Raw genomic sequence first — 5,145 nt, 5'->3', positions numbered from 1 at the left:
GCCTGTCGACATATCTGGCAAGACAAGGTTCCAAGAGCAATATCACTGACCCACCTTGACTCTGCTGTCAACACATTCGCAAGGGAAGAATTTCTGCAAGGTTCTCCTAATTTCCCTCTGTTATTTTGGCAGAAGATCAACAGAAGCCCCTGCAGAAATGACCATGTACTCTTATCTTTCTGGGGGTTTTGCCAATCTCGCACCACAGAAACCCATGAAAATTTAAAGCGACAGTCTCATTGCAATAAGTTATATAACTGATTAGGTTTCCAAAATTAATCTGCACTTAAAATAATTGTATTTTGTCACTGATGTAAGAGTTACATCCAATAGCTGTTCACTTGTACGACTGACATGGCTAGGCAGGAATGTCCTCGATGAGTGACTGAGTGTCAGCTGTGGCTCAGTGGGTAGCACACTTGCCTCTGAGTCAGAAGGTTGTGGGTTCAAGTCCCACTCCAGGGCTGACACTTCAATGCAGTGCTGAGGGAGTGCTGCACTGTTGGAGGTACTGTCTTTTTGATGAGATGCTAAACCAAGGCCCTGTCTGCTCTCTCAAGTGGATGTACAAGATCGGATGGCACGATTTTGAAGAACAGGGGAGTTATCCCTGGTGTTCTGGCCAATTTTTAATCCCTCAATCAACATTACAAAAACAGATTATCTGGTCATAATCACAGTGCTGCAAATTGGCTGCTGTGTTTCCCACATTACAACAGTAACTACACTCCAAAAGTACTTCATTGGCTGTAAAGCACTGAGAGCTGTCCGGTGGTTGTGAAAGGTGTGATATAAATGTAAGTCTTTCTTTCTTTCTGGCTCAGTCAGAGGTGAGAAGTGGATGGTTTAAGTACATTCCCCAATATTGTGTTCCTAACACAGATGAGACTGCACACAGGGAGGTTAAAGTAACAGTGACCTCAGTTTTTATTAAGACACTCCAGAGTGAGGAACAGTCCTTAGGGGCCGGCTTATATACAGTGCTCCCAAGGGATGCTGGGATCCCTTGGGATTCAGGGGATGCACTCCCTGGTGGTGGAACATGGGAGTGCATGCTTTACAGATACACAAGATCACTCCCCCCCAAAGTCAAAGTGAAAACTATTTACAACATGAGGCGGTCGGGAGCCTTTCTTTCCCTGGTGGACTGCTTCGGTACAAATGTCTGTTCTGGTGTGTTGGCTGTGCCCTCGCTGGGCTGGCGTGTTGTTGGCCCTTCAGGGCTGCTGGGTGAGCCTGGCCTTGCTGGGCTGTTGGGCATGATGGGTTCGATTTCCTGGTCCGAGGTGGTGTCGTTTTTTTTTTTTTTTGAAATTCGTAGCCAATCGTTCCAATTCTTTGTCAAACCACAAACGCCAGAGGTCACCTTGCACACGCCAAGGATCACTCTGCGCCAATGCTCTTAGCCAAAAGGCCTAGAGCCACTGCACCATTCCTGGAAGTGCTGCAATACCAGGTTCGTGCCATGGAGGTGGATGGGTCAGGTCCCCCACACACCTCCGTGGAGGTGGATGGGTCAAGCCACCCCACCCACCTCCTGTTTCCAAAAAAGCAAGCATATACCTTCCTGATCCAGGGAGAACCACCCGAAGGTCATGGTGGCTACTCCCCTGTCAGGTCAGTTACGCATGATCTTAGCCAAAAGGCCGAGAAGCGAGTAAACTGATAAGAACAGATACTACACTTGATCTTAGCCAAAAGGCCGAGAAGCGAGGTGGTGTCGTTGATCCTTTGGGTGTGTGTTGTGGGCTCGAGAAAGGTGGTGTCTGCTGTGGGTTGTTCAAGGCCATCTGTGAACCGCAACCTTGTTTGGTCAAGGTGCTTTCTGCAAATTTGTCCATTGTCTAGTTTGATTACAAACACCCTACTCCCTTCTTTAGCTATCACCGTGCCCACGATCCACTTGTGACCATGTCCACAATTCAGCACATACACGGGGTCATTCAGATCAATTTCCCATGACACAGTGGCGCGACCATCGTTTACATTTTGTTCCTGCTGCCTGCTCTCTACCTGATCATGCAGGTTGGGGTGAATCAGCGAGAGTCTGGTTTTAAGTGTCCTTTTCATGAGTAGCTCAGCCGGGGGCACCCCTGTGAGTGAGTGGGGTCTCGTGCAGTAGCTGAGCAGTACTCGGGACAGGCGGGTTTGGAGTGAGCCTTCTGTGACTCGTTTTAGGCTCTGTTTGATTGCTTGTACTGCCCGCTCTGCCTGTCCATTGGAGGCTGGTTTAAACGGGGCCGAGGTGACATGTTTGATTCCATTGCAGGTCATGAATTCTTTAAATTCAGCACTGGTGAAACATGGCTCGTTGTCGCTGACCAGTATGTCAGGCAGGCCGTGGGTGGTAAACATGGCCCTCAGGCTTTCAATGGTGGCGGTGGCGGTGCTTCCCGACATTATTTCACATTCCATCCATTTTGAAAAAGCATCCACCAACACCAGGAACATTTTACCGAGAAACGGGCCCGCATAGTCGACATGGATCCTTGACCATGGTCTGGACGGCCAGGACCACAAACTTAGTGGTGCCTCTCTGGGCACGTTGCTCAACTGAACACACATGCTGCATTGCCGTACACAGAACTCTACCGGGCCACCACATGTGGGATCTGGCTATCGCTTTTATCATTACTATACCCGGCTGTGTGCTTTGGAGATCCAAGATGAACGTCTCCCTGCCCTTTTTAGGTAGCACTACATGGTTACCCCATAACAGGCAGTCTGCCTGAATGGACAGCTCGTCCTATCGCCGCTGGAATGCATCCCAGGGTATTAAAAGAGATGGAGGAAGTTATAGCAGATGCATTCGTTATAATCCACCAAAATTCTCTGGACTCTGGGGAGGTACCAGCGGATTGGAAAGCAGCTAATGTAACGCCTCTGTTTAAAAAATGGGGCAGGCAAAAGGCAGGTAACTATAGGCCGGTTAGTTTAACATCTGTAGTGGGGAAAATGCTTGAAACTATCATTAAGGAAGAAATAGCGGGACATCGAGATAGGAATAGTGCAATCAAGAAGACGCAGCATGGATTCATGAAAGGGAAATCATGTTTAACTAATTTACTGGAATTCTTTGAGGATATAACGAGCATGGTGGATAGAGGTGTACCGATGGATGTGGTGTATTTAGATTTCCAAAAGGCATTTGATAAGGTGCCACACAAAAGGTTACTGCAGAAGATAAAGGAACGCAGAGTCAGAGGAAATGTATTAGCATGGATAGAGAATTGGCTGGCGAACAGAAAGCAGAGAGTCGGGATAAATGGGTCCTTTTCCGGTTGGAAATCAGTGGTTAGTGGTGTGCCACAGGGATCAGTGCTGGGACCACAACTGTTTACAATATACATAGATGACCTAGAAGAGGGGACAGAGTGTAGTGCAACAAAATTTGCAGATGACACTAAGATTAGTGGGAAAGCGGGTTGTGTAGAGGACTCAGAGAGACTGCAAGGAGATTTGGATAGGTGAAGCGAATGGGCTAAGGTTTGGCAGATGGAATACAATGTCGGAAAGTGTGAGGTCATCCACCTTGGGAAAAAAAATAGTAAAAGGGAATATTATTTGAATGGGGAGAAATTACAACATGTTGTGGTGCAGAGGGACCTAGGGGTCCTTGTGCATGAATCCCAAAAGGTTAGTTTGCAGGTGCAGCAGGTAATCAGGAAGGAAAATGGAATGTTGGCCTTCATTGCGAGAGGGATGGAGTACAAAAGCAGGGAGGTCTTGCTGCAACTGTATAAGGTATTGGTAAGGCCGCACCTGGAGTACTGCGTGCAGTTTTGGTCACCTTACTTAAGGAAGGATATACTAGCTTTGGATGGGGTACAGAGACGATTCACTAGGCTGATTCCAGAAATGACGGGGTTACCTTATGATGATAGATTGAGTAGGCTGGGTCTTTACTTGTTGGAGTTCAGAAGGATGAGGGGTGATCTTCTAGAAACATTTAAAATCATGAAAGGGATAGACAAGATAGAGGCAGAGAGGTTGTTTCCACTGGTAAGGGAGACTAGAACTAGGGGGCACAGTCTCAAAATACGGAGGAGCCAATTTAAAACCCAGTTGAGAAAGAATTTCTTCTCCCAGAGGGTTGTGAATCTGTGGAATTCTCTGCCCAAGGAAGCAGTTGAGGCTAGCTCATTGAATGTTTTCAAGTCAAAGATAGATAGATTTTTAACCAATAAGGGAATTAAGGGTTGCGGCGAGAGGGTGGGTAAGTGGAGCTGAGTCCACGACCAGATCAGCCATGATCTTATTGGGTGGCGGAGCAGGCTCGAGGGGCTGGATGGCCTACTCCTGTTCCTAATTCTTATGTTCTTATGTTCTTATGGAACAGCTTGATTAGCTCTTGCATTTCAACGGAGATGCTGGCCCAGCTCCCATGCAGTACACATTTTTTTACTAGGGATAGCAGAGGATCTTGGCTGGTCCAAGTCCTAATCTGGCAGGCCGTGACAGGTGATTTATCATTTTCAAACGCTTCCATGACCATCAACAAGTCTGCGGGCTGCGCCGCCATCAACAAGTTTGCAGGCTGCGCCATTTCCACCCCCGTGGTGGGCAATAGTAGCCGATTGAGAGCATCAGCACAGTTCTCGGTGCCTGGCCTGTGGCGGATGGTATAGCTATACGCTGATAGCGCGAGTGCCCACCTTTGTATGCGGGCTGAGGCATTAGTATTTATCCCCTTGTTTTCAGCGAACAGGGATATGAGGGGCTTGTGATTGGTTTCCAGTTCAAATTTGAGGCCAAACAGGTACTGATGCATTTTCTTTACCCCGAACACACACGCTAATGCTTCTTTCTCAATCATGCTGTAGGTCCTCTCGGCCTTAGACAAGCTCCTGGAAGCATAGGCGACAGGTTGCAACTTCCCTGCAACGTTAGCTTGTTGTAATACACAACCGACTCCGTACGACGATGCATCACATGCTAGCATGAGTCTTTTATACGGGTTATACAATACAAGCAGCTTGTTGGAGCATAAAATGTTTCTGGCTTTCTCAAAAGCAATGACTTGTTTTTTTTCCCCATACCCAGTTCTCACCTTTACACATGTAGGGGCTCTAAGAGGGTGGTTAACCCCGGTAGGAAGTTACCAAAATAATTGAGGAGTCCCAGGAACGACCGCAGCTCCGTGAC

General features: G+C 47.6%; 1 pseudogene; it reads right to left on the bottom strand.

Moving 5' to 3' along the window:
• Positions 1-1,460: 1,460 nt before the first annotated feature.
• LOC139225961 (U2 spliceosomal RNA) lies at positions 1,461-1,714 on the bottom strand (annotated as a pseudogene).
• Between the last annotated feature and the right edge of the window lie 3,431 nt (positions 1,715-5,145).

The sequence above is a fragment of the Pristiophorus japonicus genome, chromosome 15 (assembly GCF_044704955.1).
Source record: "Pristiophorus japonicus isolate sPriJap1 chromosome 15, sPriJap1.hap1, whole genome shotgun sequence".
NCBI classification, from domain to species: domain Eukaryota; kingdom Metazoa; phylum Chordata; class Chondrichthyes; family Pristiophoridae; genus Pristiophorus; species Pristiophorus japonicus.
The sequence above is the reverse complement of the archived record's forward strand: the minus strand, read 5'-3'. Positions and strand labels throughout refer to the sequence as shown.